At 38.0% G+C, this 16,619-nt stretch overlaps 1 protein-coding gene across 1 annotated transcript in view; it reads right to left on the bottom strand.

The window, feature by feature from the left end:
• The window catches only part of LOC127634499 (divergent protein kinase domain 2A-like), a 62,306-nt gene that overhangs the window by 31,863 nt on the left and 13,824 nt on the right, over nucleotides 1–16,619 (bottom strand). The gene's annotated exons all lie outside the window — the stretch shown is intronic.

Raw genomic sequence — 16,619 nt, 5'->3', positions numbered from 1 at the left:
TTATTTAAAAAGTAATTCCGATATTATGGTCTAAAATAAAAAATAAAAATATTGCGTTACTTTACTCATTACTTGGAAAAAGTAATCTGATTATGTAACATGCGTTACTTTTATTGCGTTACCCACAACACTGCTTCTAAGAATGGACCATTGGGATACGACTCAACGTAGGCTTGACAATATAGCAAATATAAACATTTCTTCAATATAGATCTCATTATTTATTCATTTGCTCTGAAAATGGCTCAAAAAGGCATGTTTTCCACTCAGGTTTTCACTAAATGAACACAAGGAAGAAAGATATTTAACCATTTAGATTATATGCACCAACTTTAGAAAAGAGATATTTATCTTCATACTGTAAATTGTTAGAATCAGTGTATTGAACTTATTCACTAAAATGGGCAGTTCAAAAGAACCGATTCATACAAACGAATCAAATTTCTCAAAAATAATCTGCAATTTGTGCTTCTTAGGTTTAAATCAGAGATGCATTGTTAAAATATATTTGCGGTCTCACTGACAAAGTTGTGTCTTTTTGTATTGGCAACTAAATAATATAATAATATAGACTAATGTTATAATTATAAATATTATTTATTAGGCAGTAACCCCTTTATTAAAGCAATAAGGCACTAGAAGCCATGCAATTTTGTGAATATAATCGGCTATGCGCTGTGCCTAACAACCGCCTTCAGCCATGACTACATTCACAATTGAGCACAGCCTTGAGTGCCTTAAATAAATGTAATTTACATTTAAATTTAATTGCTTGAAATAAACATCATTAATATTAGATACATTGCCCATCCTTAGACTCAAGCTATCAGACTACACTACAGTTATGCCAACAAATCCAGGCACAAGGAATCCAGTAAACCAAAACACACATTTCTTCTAATCAGTGCCAACAATTTCTGCAAATCCAATTTGTTCCGAGGCATTATAAATCTGAGTGTGCAATAACAGCAATATTAGCCCTCTCTAATATTAGTAATTAGCGTAAGTCAGAGCAGCAGCAGGCGTGCGGTAGGCAAGGAGGGGGCGGTCGATACACTATAGGAGGACTGGCTCAGTCAGCAAAGAGCCAGTCTTCCAGCACTGCTCACTCCAGTACACTTCCTGTATGGGTTTGATCAGACGGCCTCCGAGAGGGAGAGAGAAACCTCAAAGAGAGGGATTTGAATAAAGAAACAGCAGGCCAATAGCTTTTGTGATGGCTTTGTTGTTGCCTTTGCTCTGTTAATGAGGGTTAAGGGTGGCCCTTACCAAAACAATTGACCTACGTACGGCAACACTGGGGATGTTCAGCATCACATAGACGCTAGGACTGGGCTGGGCGGAATGACGATGGTAGAGATGTTGCTATCCCTTTTAGAGTAGATTTAGATAGCTATCAGTGAACAGGACTGCAATAAGTTATTTACACATGAGGGCGACAAAGAAACAGATAATTGTTGAAATACAGAGCATGACATGTCAAGTTTAGGATCAAGTTGTTTTTAAAGAGAGCATGAATTGACATTTGATTGGACAAAAATCTGTGCAGTGCAAGAGAAGTCATTGATATTTTTGGTCCCACACATAAAAAAACCAATACATTTTAACTTCATATATCTGCCAAAAGTTGTGACTGAAAGTCACACAACTACAATTTTGTTTTCATATGGTCTTGTAGGGGGTGTTTAGTCATTTACAAAAAAATCTACACTGCAACTTGGAACACCAATACAGATTTCAACAATGACTACGTTTACATGGACACCAGAAAGTGGCTTACTGCAAAAAAGTGTCTTATTCTGAAAAAAGCAGCTTATTGCGACAAAGCAGCGACAAAGCATGCACTGTATTAGCGACCTTTCCATTTACCATCAGTCTAAGACAACAGGTGGAAAATTACGAATACAAATTAAGATTTAAAAACAATTACAAATGTAAGCATAATAATAATTATGATGATGATAATAATCACATTAGGAAACTATTCTTTATTTAATGCTATTCTATCTGTTAGACTATTGTATTGATATTGGAAGTTCCATTCATAACGTTTCCCCCCTTATACCCGGTATCTAAAATTTCACACCGGTGTTGTCCCCCAGCATACACTGCAGCAACCCTACCGTAATGTGAACACTTACAGTCAGTTCATGCAGCAATCGTTGGGATATCCGTTTGGGACAGTGCTCATTTAATCAAAATGCTATATAAAGCTATGCTTACGCAACAGTATTAAAAAGTCAGGTGTAAATTCATGAAGAATTATTTGGTAAACACGCTGGTTATTTGCACGCGCTCCCTGTGCTGGTTCAGCACCAGATTTACTAAAGGAATTATGCAGATCAGGCAACAACACAAACGAGTCCAGAAAACCTAATGCGAACGCAATCTGCACGTGCAGTTCTGATCTTGCGGGCCGATTCTGAGTGTTATATAGCGGAGGATGAAGCAGACCACTTAGATCTGACACATTCTGCCAAGATTGAAAAGCATTACACACTACTGTGGATCCAGACACCAGAATCATCCCTTTAACATGCCGAAAGTGCGTTTGAATACACAGCATATCTGGATTTATGCCAGGTTATAACATCTCCATAATTTTGATGAATTGCTCAGAAACATCTAATTTAAATAAAATGTATTTTTACCAACTGCTTTCATCTGGCAATGATGGGGGATGTAAATCGCTCAGGGCATTTTTTTGTGAAAGAAGCGCAATCTATAATAAAACTAATTTAAATAGAATTTACTTAGAATAGAAAGGTATAATACAGACTTGATTTAAATACTGAAGACGCAGCGCAACTTCAGTGCAGATTGCGACGACTTCTCTAGATTGTGGGTGGTTAATGAGTAAGACAAATCATTTAGTGAATTCACCCCTCAATGTCTTAAAGGAAACTTTGTTTGAAATGTTTTCTCAATAAATAAAATGAATAATTTCGTATTGTCTATTTTATTATGTTTTTCTACCCATGCAGAGCTCACAAATATATGGTTTATTCGGCCAATCACGTTGCCTCGGTGCACTTAAAACATTAATCCAGTATCCAGCAGTTGTTAACGTTCCCGATGACGCATGAAAAGAGGCAGAATAAATGGGAAACTAGGGTCTCATTAAACATTGAATAAACTTTAATATTAAGAAAATGAGGTGCTTGGTGGGAAATCTTTTCCTTTATTAAACATTTTGGTTTTTTAAAGTATTGAGAGAGAGAGAGAGAGAGAGAGAGAGAGAGAGAGAGAGAGAGAGAGAGAGTTAAATTAGTGGCATTCAGAAGTGTTCAGAGAGCACAAGTCCACTTGAAGTGATACAGTGGCTTCTCACAATCATCAGTGAGAACTTTTCATTCTTATATGCATAAAAACAATTGCCCTTCTTCCACTGTAGTTTATCTTTAAATTGGCCATTTTCAATAGTATTTCAATGCTTTTGAAGCAATTGTTTCCCATAAAGCCCACTGATAATGTTAACCATGGTTTCTGACATCAAAAAGAATCATCATTTAGTTGAACACGCCTCTGACACTTAGAAATAATCAGGCTGTTTTTCTGCAACTGTACCTTTAAAACCTACTATTGGCTAGTCTCTGGTGTAGTTAAAATGTGTTTTTCATTCACTACATTTGATAGAATTCTTAAATATATATTAGATATAAATATAAATGGTGCACCTTAATTATTTAGCCCTTTTGCCATAGAACATTCTTTTTAATGTTGAGCACAAAAGGAGATGTTTTAATTAATATTGCGGGCCATCTTTTTAGAACAACGGTGAGAGAATATAGACTCACTTTAAAGCTTACAACAATGCAAGTTCTCGCATTAACACATGTGCCACTGTGAACGAGTTTACCTCTTTCACTCATGAATGCACAATGGACATCAAGAAATTCTCTGACTTGCATAACCAAAACCGGATGCAGTGAGAAGGCTTGGAATATGACATAAAACTTGCATGGATTACTTAAATTATACTTTTGGGTCATCACATTACGACCTGTGATTTTAAAATATGTTCATTTTGTATGTCAAAATGCGTTCTACTATCCTAGTTTAATGTTCACTGACAACTATAAGTAAGCCATTTGTGGGTTAACCAACCCTGGAAATATAAACGCTGAGCCTCCCAGGCACAGTCAAAACACTGATGTTTATATTTTGAGCAGCCCACTAAGCTCTGCCCATCCCGTTCTAGCTCAATCTACTGTGTGAGTTTGGGGCGTGGTTGCTTGCATGCACACACACACGCACACACACACACACGAGATCGCTCTGGCAAACAGGAGTGGCAATAACAAGGTCACTAACACACTGCCCCCCCCCCCCCCGTACATCGATCTCATCTAGTGTGCCAAAATGGTCAGAAGCGGCACTGTCGTTCAGCTTACTAGTCACCACAACAAATCACCCTACATCATGTGATGGATCCTTATGGATGCCATGCTTTGTCCAGTATGCAATTCATATATTGGTCTTATTTATTACGTTGTTTGAAAACATACTTTATTTTTGGTGGTTTATTGGTTTGGTGCCACTAGTAGCACAGAAATTACACATTTTACCTTTACAACATCTACGGAGCCCCTAATGGCACTTTTCCACTGCACGTTACGGTTCGACTCTACTCGCTTTACTTTTCTGAGCTTGCTTTTCCATTGAAGAGATTATAGGCTGATGGTCATGGTTGTGCCGACTATACTGCCATCACATCATCTTAAACGTGACAATCAATAAACAATAACACAACCGCTAGCTGTTAGCTATGAGCTCATTGTGCTGCATAAAGCAGTTGTTGCATGGTGATTTTACACAAGTGTAAGAGTTAAATTGGCCTGGTTGTTTTAGAAGCAAGCTTCCAGTAGCTGGTCAACTAAATAAAGTGAAGCTTTCAAGCAGAGTATAGAGTTAACGTACCATCCTCCATCGTGGACTCCAGTCGTGGCTGAGTCAAGGGCACTCTCCCTCCCAAAACCTTCAGCCGCCACACATAATGCAGCATTATTATTGTTTTATTAATGGGAAACACCATCACAACAACAACAACAAGCAATTCAAATGTGCACCACAACATTCTACTTCAATTAGACCACTCATTTAATGTCATTTTAACTGCGTTGTCTTTATTTTCACACATCCATAAATTGAAGATTATGATTTGTGCATTGTTTAAGTATTGTCTTTTGGCTTCACTCTTTCATTGCACTTGTTTTCTCTTCATGTTAAACTCAAATCTGGAACAATGCTGGAATACACATAGGAGGGCTAGCAGAAGACTGCCATTATGATGCACATTGTGCAAGAGAACACAAAATAATTTGCTAGATATCAGTGTTTTGAACTACATAAGAGTACGTAAATTATGACAGAATTGTAATTTTTGGGTGAACTATACATTCAAGTGAAAATGAAAGGAAGCACTATTTCTAAGAAATACATGTGACTTATATTTGACCTAAAGTAAGAAATGGTTTTATTATTGTTCTATAAATGTGTAAATCTTACCCAACATGAACTAACCTTCTAAAGGTCAAGACAGAAGACACAAAAAGGAGAAAGTAAAGAATGAAGAGAAAAAGAAAGCAGTGGATATTTAGAGAGGCATGACACCCTGCAGAAAATAAAACACGGCTCAGACAAACAGTTGTCTTCCAGAGGAGAGGATGAAAAGAGTAAACCTGGAGCTTTTACAATGCCATGCCCTACAAATCTGCCCCACATGGGAGCTCTGTTTTTGGGTGTTTGTGGGAGTGGACACAAAAACAAAGAAACACAGTTAGAATAGGGTGTTGCTATGTGGTTGCTAGGGCATTCTGAGATGTTGTAAGGTATCAGAGGTGTCATTTCTGATGACAGCACAAACTAGATGAGTTACACACCGAAACTGAATATGTAGGGTTAAGGCCCAGATAGACTTAATACAAAATCGAACAACAAATGGATATGACGTAATTTAGAACAAAATCTGACAAAAGAGTAAATAATTTTGCTTTGGTTACGGTGGTATATTTGCAGAAGTATCAGTGACGTCATAAATTACAATAACAGTGTAATAGGTACATATTATCGCAGTGTGCGTTTACATTTACATTACATTTAGGATCGATATACACAACATTATATACAAAAACCCACTGACAAAAATAGTATTTTGCATGCATTGAGGTTGCATCCAATGTATTAAAAAAAAAAAAAAAAAAAGTTAATATCATACACACAGCGTATCTGTATGATGGAATTGGATTTTGAGACCATGCATGAATGTATAAGCAATTTCGCCTCAGGGGCGATCCTAAAAAGTGGCTAGATGATGCCCTTTAGAGGGTTTGTACCATTCCTCCTGTGCCCAAAAGCAATAGAAAAAAAACATCTCTGTTGATTGTACAACAAACTTTCCTCGACACAGCAAACAAATGATAGAACTAAATCAAAAATCATTGGTATGTTTTAAAGAGTGATCCTATTTGTTCCAATCTTTTTCAGGATTCTCCACTCTTTGCATATTATAGACCTAGAAATATTAGCTATTTTTTGGTTAAAGCGGACACTTTCACTCCGTATAAGAATAATGGGCGATTGAATGAATCTATTGGTTTTTCCCATGTTTGAATTGCGCTGCCTGTAAGAATAACAATAGAAAATGTAGCTTGTTTAGGAGCTGTATAACAGTGTATACAGTATAAACCAGTTTGTCACTTGTAGTTCTGAGAATGTCATTTATCTAATTTCTTGTCCATGCAAAAAACAAAACGTGGGAAAAACCATTAGACAAATTAGAACACGTATATTTGAGAAGGAAAGATCAAAATCTCCAATTGCATGCCACTTTTTGGTATCTGCTTTAAATTTTTGGGTCATTGAACAGATTAAACCTCCACGTAGGAGAACGGATACTCCTACAAAAAGAATCCAAATGGATATTTCACTTTAAATCTTTACATCCCCTGGGAATGAAGATTTGTCCTTCAGCTATTTTCTATAGGATAATTATGACGCATCTCTATTTGCACATTATTATGATTTGAATCATGATATTTTTGCAAATATAACCATGTATCGTTTACGAAATACGTGTAGACATTTTTGAATATCAGGTGATTATTGTACTATGCCCACGTTTTTTTATTTTTCTGATTTTCTCCCCTTTTACTCCCCAATTTGGAGTGCCCAATTCCCAATGCGCTCCAATTCCTCGTGGTGGGTAGTGAGTGACTCACCTCAATCTGGGTGGCGGAGGACGAATCTTAGTTGCCTCCACATCTGAGACAATTAGCACCACTGAGGCTGCGGAGACATAGCATGTGTGGAGGCTTAACGCTATTCTCCGTGGCATCCACACACAACTCACCACGCGTCCCACCGAGAGAAAACCACATTATAGTAACCACGAGGAGGCTACCCCATGTGACTCTACCCACCCTAGCAACCGGGACAATTTGGTTGCTTGGGAGACCTGGCTGGAGTCAAATTCGTGAATCCAGGTGTTGTAGTAAGCTTATTTACTCGCTGAGCTACCCAGGCCCCAATGCCCATGTTTTTTAATTATGTATGATCCACATTTGTATTGATGAATAATATAATGGGTAATTTTTATCCATGTAGATTCTTGATATCTTGTCTTTGTTACTTTAGTAATATATGTGAATGCCGGTATACCATATAAAGAGGCAATATATGTCTAAAAAAAATATACAAATGCTTGCTAAATGTTAAAGTCAGTCCTATTAGGACAAATACAGTAAATACTCCCTCTTTATAAATGGAATCAGGTGTGCTATTGTTAATGGGACACTGATGACGAATTCCTGGTTGAAAGTTGTTTCCACAGGCAATTAAACTAGTAGCAGCAGTGGTTAATTTGATGTAGACCCCAAAGCCTATGATATCTGTGTTTGGTTTTCATGGCATGCCAGTTCTGTAAATTAGCCAGATATGATTAGAGAGTGTGTGCAGAAGATCATGATGGTCATGTAATACCTGACTTACATGCCATTTAATTATTCTCTATGAAATGCAAATATAAGTAAAATATCAAAGGTGAAATTGGCTGGAAATATGATGTTATATTTAATTTAACAGCAAGGCATGAACATCATTAAGATGATGTTCTTGTTAGTGCTCTGGCTTTTCGTGAACAGGAACAGCCACAGAATGAATGTGGTTGCAAAGACAAATTTTAACCACATACTTTTTGACACTGGCTTGACTGATTGTATTGTATCGTACCAACACCTGTGCTTACACCACAAACCACTATAATCATACATGATTGTCAGTATGTACTTTTACATTTTTTTTTTTTAATTCTGTCATTCATTTCATTCCAAACCTGTATGCTGTTATTAATTATGTGGAACAAAAAAGAAGAACCCTTGATGAAACGTCACAAAGCTTTTTCCCATACAACGATATCTTTTAGTGCCATGTCTGTCAAGCAGAAGTGGGAAAAGGATAATAGGCAGCATTACATAATTAAATTGATTAATAGCCTTTCATTTGAACATTGCTGAATAGCAATGTGGAATAACAAAATACAGGACGTAAAATGTGGCTTTTTATCTGATTGAGTAAATAAATGACCAAAATAGTGGTTAGTAGCAGCCCTAAACTTAAGCGTAGACGGCTTGATTACAGACAATAGTAATTAGTAGTATTTAATGTGTATCCATCACTAACCACCTTTCTCATGTAAAACACTCTGACAGGGTGTGGTGAAATTCTTCACATTTTCTCTCATCGTCAATCCCTCAGATCCGCAACAAACACGTCAGGACAAGCGGCTAGCATCAGTCCAAACAGAGTGAGTGAGTGAGTGAGTGACGGAACAGTGGAGAAAAAAACACTCATGTCTCTTTAAAACCCCCCCTTTCCGGAAAGACCAGTCTGCTCTGATTGGTCAGCTGGCCCAGTCTAGCTGTGATTGGTCAGTGTTGGAAGTGTAACACCCATTACTATAACTGATTTTCAACTTTAAGTATCTATTAGGTGGGCATTATGCAAATGTGTTACATAGTGACCTAGCTAAGTCACGGAAGTAATGGCTAGACTGGCAGTTCAGAAGCAGTGTTATATTTGGTACAGAGTAACTACCTTCGGCATGGACTTTGTGCTTCGTAACTTTGCAGACCTTTTACATGCACAAACAGCTATATTACACATTAAAGGAAAGGTAAAATCCCAAAAAAGCATAATAGGGCCTCTTTAAAAAGGGCCGTGGAGGACAAACTAAACACAAGTTGTTTTGTTCTTCACACTAAATGACTGCCCTTTTCCCCAGAACCTCATTGTTGACCTACTCTCCTCCATGCAGGCATGAAAGCAGAACAGCTCCCGTCTGGCATTTGCTTGGCCATTAAAATTTAAAACCCAGTCAGTCCACAGAGATCGCTCATCCCTGCAGGGTGCCCTGCTAATTCTACAGCTTGCAAGACACTTCTCCACCCCTCCCCCAAAAACCCATCAACAGACCACCAATCCACCAGCTAAAGAAGGCAAGAGGGAAGAAAAGAGGCAGATAAACAGAGCTGAAGGTTTAGTTCTGTACGCTCATCTGCTATTGTTGAGCTGTGGAAGTTTGTTTACGACATCTGAAAATATGCAAGTGCAAGCTGAGCGCAGAGTACAGGGAGAGATGAGATGGGTGTTTTGAGCACTCTATCTTATGTCCGTTCTCCAAATGGTGCTGGGAAGTCCGTGAATAATTTTTCATGTTTCAATGAAACATCAGAATGAACCAAATACAAATGAAATCAATGAAACCTCCCAGCAATATAGAGCACGTTCTAGGAAAGTGTGCTCGGCTAGCGCGTCTCTGTGTACGCTCAAATACGTTGTGACTGTGTGCAGATCGAGAGTTCAGGAAACTCCTGAACTCTCCAGGATCAGGCTGGTGGTGAATGCAAAGTGAACGCAGTAGTGGAGATGATGCATTGTACATTTGTGGCGGCACGTGATAGCGACACACATTGTTCAGAATATGAATTTCATATATTTCCAAAATAGCGGGCCAAATTCTGTTCTATTTCTAAAATCTCCAGAGCACTAGGTGGGACACAGAAGGCCTGCGGGTCGTAGTTTGAACACACCTGCCCTAGACAGACTACCATCCATCTGGAAGGTGTGAGTTTTATCAGCTAGATGGAAGAGAGTAAGTCAGTGTGGGAGGCAACATTGACCACTAGAGCAGAAGAGGAAAATGACAAATCAGGACGAGATGTTTAAATTCACCATGAACTTATCTTACATCTTATGTGGTATAATAATATATTGTTTACTTGCTTGTTTCTTTATTTGTATTGGCACAATGGCTGCCACCTCATTGTAAACAAAGATTGTGTTGTGTAGTGTGCGTTTGTGGACTGATTATGTAGTAATGATTACAGTTTGATCAATGTGTAAGTGAGCGAATGTGCGTGTGTGTGTAAACTGAAGCCTATTGGCTAATTGAACAGCGTTCGTCAAGGCACTTCAGTGCGACTTCAAAATGAAAGTAACTTCCAGACTGATCAAATAGTGAAATCGGCAAAGTGGTAAGTGTTGTTGGGCATATGGGTACACATCTGTGAAAATGTGCACATCTGGGAAGGCATGAGTGCGAGTAAATTATGAGAATTTTCATTTTTGGACAAACTTTTCCAAAAAATGGAAATTCTATCATGATTGACTCACCTTTAAGCTACTCAGTTGTGTATGACTTTCCTTCTTCAGCAGAAACGAAGAGACGATTTTTAGAAGCACATTTCAGCTCTTTTTGCCCATACAATGCTAGATTGCGGGCACCATTAGATTGCTGGCTATTTGACAGTCCAAAATGCATATTTAGGCAGCAAAAAAGTAATTAACGTGACTCCAATCGATCAGTTAATGTCTTGTGAAGCAAATCAATAGGTTTGTGTAAACATTTCTTTGTTATATGAAAAAATTTTTTTACATTAATATGTTTTTGTACAAGTGTGGCTTAAGTGTTTAAAGGGGTCATGTCATGAGGAATCAAACTTTCCTTGATAGTTCTTGGAGGATGTTATTTTATGTAAATAAAAGAATCTGTGATAGTGCTTACCTGTCAGTGATAAAATTAAGGACCTCTTAACACCATTTGATGTACAAAACTAGCACAGATGTGACTTGTGATAGAAATCAAGTATTTTTCAGCCTAGGTAAGGCCCATTTTAATTACCACTGAAGCACACCAAATCATAACTCTCACCAAAATGCAGAATGAGAGGTTTTTGTTTGCAAGTGCATTTCATGGCAAGTTCAAAGAGCCCCTTGACGCTTGCATTGCTTTGATGCGAATCATGCACCCAGCTACACAATTGCTGTAACAAAGTGGATAGCCAGAGTCTATTGGCAAATTAATATTGTGGAGGATGACAGTTTGCAATAAATATGCAACCTATGTGGGGACTACCTTTTAAACTTTGGGAAATGTTTAATGTTTCTTGAATTGGTGATTTTTAGTGCATTGTCTTTATATTATGGAAGGCTTTGTTTGGGAAATGTTAATAAAGCATTATATTGCTCCATATTGTTTTCTTTCCTAAGATGGAAATAATTACATTTTGGCAAGAAATTAAGTATATATTAAATTGCGCTTAACTTCAGAATATTATGCAATAAAAAAAAAATGTGTCGACTGACAGCTGCACTGGTCTTTAGTGTGGATTGTGTGATTTTTTTCAGTAAATGTTAGTGTGGATTGATTGTGAACCAGTCATAATATGATTCAAGCTTTGCAAAGCAACTATTACTGAAGGATGGGGCAGTTGAAAACACTTGGACCCCATGCAAAACAGTAAGTAAACCCTTTCATTCATGAATATTTTGAATGTCATGAGTAGGGCTGGGGCGGTATGGATTTTTTCTAACCGCGGTTGAAAAGTAAGATATTCCCGCGGTATAGCGGTAAACCGCATTAAATACATTACATTGGATCAGAGAAGTCCCCCCCCCCGACAGACTTTGGCGCACACATCAGAAGTTGCTTTTGATAGACAGACTTTAAATATTGTCACCTACATCCGAAGAAAAAAAACGAGCACAATTTTAAATAGTCAAATTTTCATCAAGCAGTAATTTGGCATGAACTAATCACTGTATAGATTTCCTTATTTAAGATTATTCTCAGATACATTCGCATTGAAGATGGGTCAGACATGATTTTGACCACTTTATTAAGTTTTGTTTTGTAGAAAGCCTTTCTTTAACTTAAAATTTTGTTTTGTATAAATTGTATCTTAATTTTAATCACTGTTTCATTAACTAATTGCCTGGAATTAATAAATAAGAAGCAAATATAGCAGACATATAATCAGCAGCAGGACGTGGAAGCGCCGATGCGATCTCTTGCTGCGTGAGCTCTCTCATAAATGAACCGAAACTCGGTGGCTAGGCCTACTGCCTCACAGACATGAGAAATAAATAGAAATCTTAAAATGCATTTTAAACAAAATTCAAAACAAAATGATAAAATTTTAGGCTACAGTAGCCTAGTAGTCAGGTTTGCCGATGTGCGTTACTATTTATTTATTTATTTTTATCCCTGTGCGCCAATCGGAAACGGACTTCACTGCTGATATTCTGGGGATACAACATAGCCAATAGGCTATAGCCTACTAGGGACTTTAGCCTTTAACATATCTTTGCTGCATTGGATCAGTCTCCTTTCTAGAACAGCCAAGAGCTTTCTAGCCTCGCGGCAGCAGCGCTTGCATCGCTCAGACCTTAAAACAGTCAGCGCCATGGATGCGGTTTTGAAAATTTATCAAAAAACGTTGGTGCGGACAGATGAGTTTTGTGATGCGGTTGCGGATTAAATAATAATAGCCCATCCGCGCATCTCTAATACAAATGGAATGTTATTATGTGTCATGGAACTTTGCGCTCCCCAACTCGCGAAAGGTCGGATTTGCTCCATATTTTGATAAGTTTTGTTTAGAAAACCTTGAATCCATGTAGGCTAATATCATTAGACATAATCCATATCATTAGAATCAATGAATCCATGTCATTAGACACAACGAATCCATGTCATTAGACACAACGTGCACACATGTGCAGGCCAATGTTTTTTTTTGTTTTTGTTTTTTTGCGGTGACGACGGTGACAAGCTCAGACCCGCGGTTGGAGTCACGTGACCGCGGTATTGCGGTAATGCGGTAACCGTCCCAGCCCTAGTCATGAGTGTTTGATAGTTTATGGTGTTAAGTGTTAACTCTTGTGCTTGAGATGAACAGTTTAATATATTCGGATGCAATCTGTTGGATGTGCGTTGTGTGTAATTCCTGTAATGTAGTTTTATAATATTGTGGAGTTAATTTTCTTCTGATTGAGTTTCAAATATGGCTGATTTCGAGGGGCTGCACGATGCTGGACAATCATAAAAGTTGGTGTTTACATTGAAGATTTAAGGAGGTGCTCAGGCCAAAACAAAGTGTTTCAGACAGAGGGCCAGAGACAGGGTGGACAATTATCTTCAATTATGACTTTCTCAGTGGACCTCAGGGAAGATAACAAAACTATAAAAAATGTCATGTTTGAGGCCACTGCATGTCAATATTAAAGCAAAAAGGAATATAAAAAAAAAAAAAAAAAAAAAAAAAAAATGAATATAGTCTATCGAATCAGCCTTGTGTATGCTCTTACAGAAATCAACAGTTCATACCAAATTTGCCTCAAATGTGCCACAAATTCACCACTGATAATTTTCACATGCAAATGATCTTTGTGGCAAATTGTCCATTGTTGCCAAAGGTTTGCTGGAGGTTCACCACTACCGGTGAAGAGATGCAAACTTCTGGTTAACATATGTGGCGAACCAAAAGCTAATTTGCATGTGAAAATAACGAGCATAACATTTGCTGCAAATTCGCAGGATGTTTGCAGATAGTTTAGATTTTTTGTAAGGGTGCACATAGACAAAAAACTAAGGTCTTCAGTTAAAACAATTAATAATAAAAACAGCCAAATATTGGTTTAATACTGCTGCGCGTATTAACCAAAAAATAAATTGCAGTGCCTAAAACATTGCTTGCAATGACTTAGTGTTTGAAATGACCCCGCTTTCAGAATATTTTTATTTATGCTCTCTTTCCTTAAAAAAAACCTGGACTCGCTTGACTCCACAATCTAGAGGGACCTTTCAGAAGTAGCGTTTTGCCATTTTTTCTCCAGTTAAACTAACAAACTATGTAAGGTAGAGAAGGGAGTGTCTTGACAAGAAAACACTGCAGTCTGTAGGCAAGCGATTCACCCTTGACTGCTTTAACCCCACATGCCTGTCATGTCTTGTTGTCAAGTTGGCTGAGCAGGCAGAGCCTAAGCTAACGCCAGGGCTGTTAACAAAGTAGCTAACTCCTGGCTAAATTTGAGCAAGGTCACCTAAACCAGCCTCTACAGCTACTGAACATGACCTCATGCATCATAGCTTCACAGCCAGAAGATAAAATGCAAGGAATGCCAGCTCAAGAGTGTGTGAATTAATAACCATCTCTGAAGAGAATGTGGGTCACAACATTTTGTGAAACTCCTGTGGTAACAGAAACTGTAATTCAGCAAAGGAAGTAAAAAGCATGATGTGGTTTTAAAGGGTTAGTTAAAATAAAAATTCTCCAAGCATATACTGGCCCTTATGTTTTTCAAACCAGTATGATTTTTTTCTTCTGTGTTTCATAACAAAACATGATGCACCAGTTTGAACCAGCAAATGAGATTTGAAAGCTCCAGCGGATGGAAAGGTTTTCAAACAAGAGGCTTAAGTAGATGATGAAATTTTCATTTTGGGGGAAACTTATGTTTAATGATTAAATTCTGGCTGGACCAAATAATGAATTGTAGGGTTTGTAAAAATAGTTAACAATAAACAATGATTGGCTTCAGCATCAGGGCTGTGGCCCCTTTTAAAACAAAGACCTTACATATTGCATGCATATCTTTTTTTCTGGCCAATATTGCCTTCTAAAAATATTTATTCCAATGGGACAAAGTGTGTTCCATGTGACTTGCAGCACCATGATTCAGGGCCAACAGAAAAAGGCAATGTGTTGTGGGCCAACCACACAAGAGCCCTGAATATTGGTTTCCACTGACAAAGACAGGCCAATTTCTCACAAAGCTGAGAGGAAGGGGCACTTTACTGCCAGAAACCAAAAATCAGACTGGAAAATGTAACAGCAGTGAATGTGTCATGGTATTTATACCAAAAAATAAAGTAAAAAAAAAGGAGAGAAAGAAGGGGAGGCAAGTTTTCAGAAAGAAAAAAAACAAGTGGTGCATGTATTCCATCTTCGAAAATTAGGCAATTCTGGAACGGTGTAATAACAAAATCCACAATGGAATTACATAGTTTTTTGTACAAGTACTACTACAGTACCATGGCTTTTTTGACATGTACGATGGTAATTTAACGGTATTCTTTGAAGAACCTAAGATTATCATGTGAACAGTATGAACATTGTTGGTGTGGAGGGGGGGTGGGGTGTAGACTAACAAACAAACTAAAAGCAGTGATGCTACAAATGTCAAGGTGAAGTTTGCAATTCATGCACCACTAGCATCAACAAAAGGAATGGCAAAAACTACCATATTTAAACGTTTCAGGGGAATCAACCTATGAATGGACAGAAGAAATAATTTTTACATCATAGAAATTATACACTTCCCCTACTGTCTCAACATAGTTTCCCCAACACTGTATATGAATATAAAAATCCTTTGGTTCCATTGTATATCTAAGGGTGTCTTAAGGGCATGCCAGCTTCTATGCTATTTTCATGGCAAAATACAGTTTACAAAAAAACATCTGTATTCATAAAAGTACCATGGTACTACCACATTACTTTTTCCTGATGACAAAAGCTTCTCTTTTACAAGGAAATGAGTGAAACAACTCCAGCTCCATAAAGCAGCACAACATCTTCTCCAGCTTCATGTACACTCGCCAGAGATGCCATCAATTCTTTATTAGCTAGTGCACAATCACTCATTTCCTCCTATTCCTTCAACAATACAGTGTTTTTGTGTAAGGAACAGCCAAAAGGCACTCAGCCATCCTTTAGGGGCTCCTGGAAGCTCCTCTGGTGCTTAGATTATCCAGAGTTCTCCCAGGAGTGGAAGGATTCCCCATGGCCCCGGTTCACAAGTTCAGTGTAACATGAACTATTATAAGCAATGGGAAACTTGCAAGAAAAGCTCAAACAGAATAATTATGGGCAGAACTCCAGACAAACAGAGGGAATGGGGTCCTAGAGGTAGGTTTGGGATTGGGATTATATCTGACAGGATGCCTTGAACTGATATACAATGGCTTTATGGAATTTGGACATTATGGAATTATCTGAGACCAAAATAAGGGCACTGTGGAAGAGGCAAGAGAGAGCGAGAAACAAATAAACACACAAAGGGGTGGGTGCCAAATGACAGGGACCACACACAACTAATCAGATTTTATAGACTGGGTTGATGGCCCCTTAGTCTAGTAAATGCCAGAGTGTGTCTGGACCTTGTGTGATAGATTAGGTCAACAAGACACTGAACACCTTTACAGAGCTGCTGTTCCTTTGTTGTTCTGCCCCTTTATCAGCAGCAGTCAATGACAGCTGAAATTGGAATCGATTATC

This window comes from Xyrauchen texanus, chromosome 41 (genome assembly GCF_025860055.1).
Source record: "Xyrauchen texanus isolate HMW12.3.18 chromosome 41, RBS_HiC_50CHRs, whole genome shotgun sequence".
Lineage (NCBI taxonomy): Eukaryota > Metazoa > Chordata > Actinopteri > Cypriniformes > Catostomidae > Xyrauchen > Xyrauchen texanus.
Note: the sequence above shows the minus strand (reverse complement) of the source record. Positions and strands in the feature narration are given on the sequence as shown.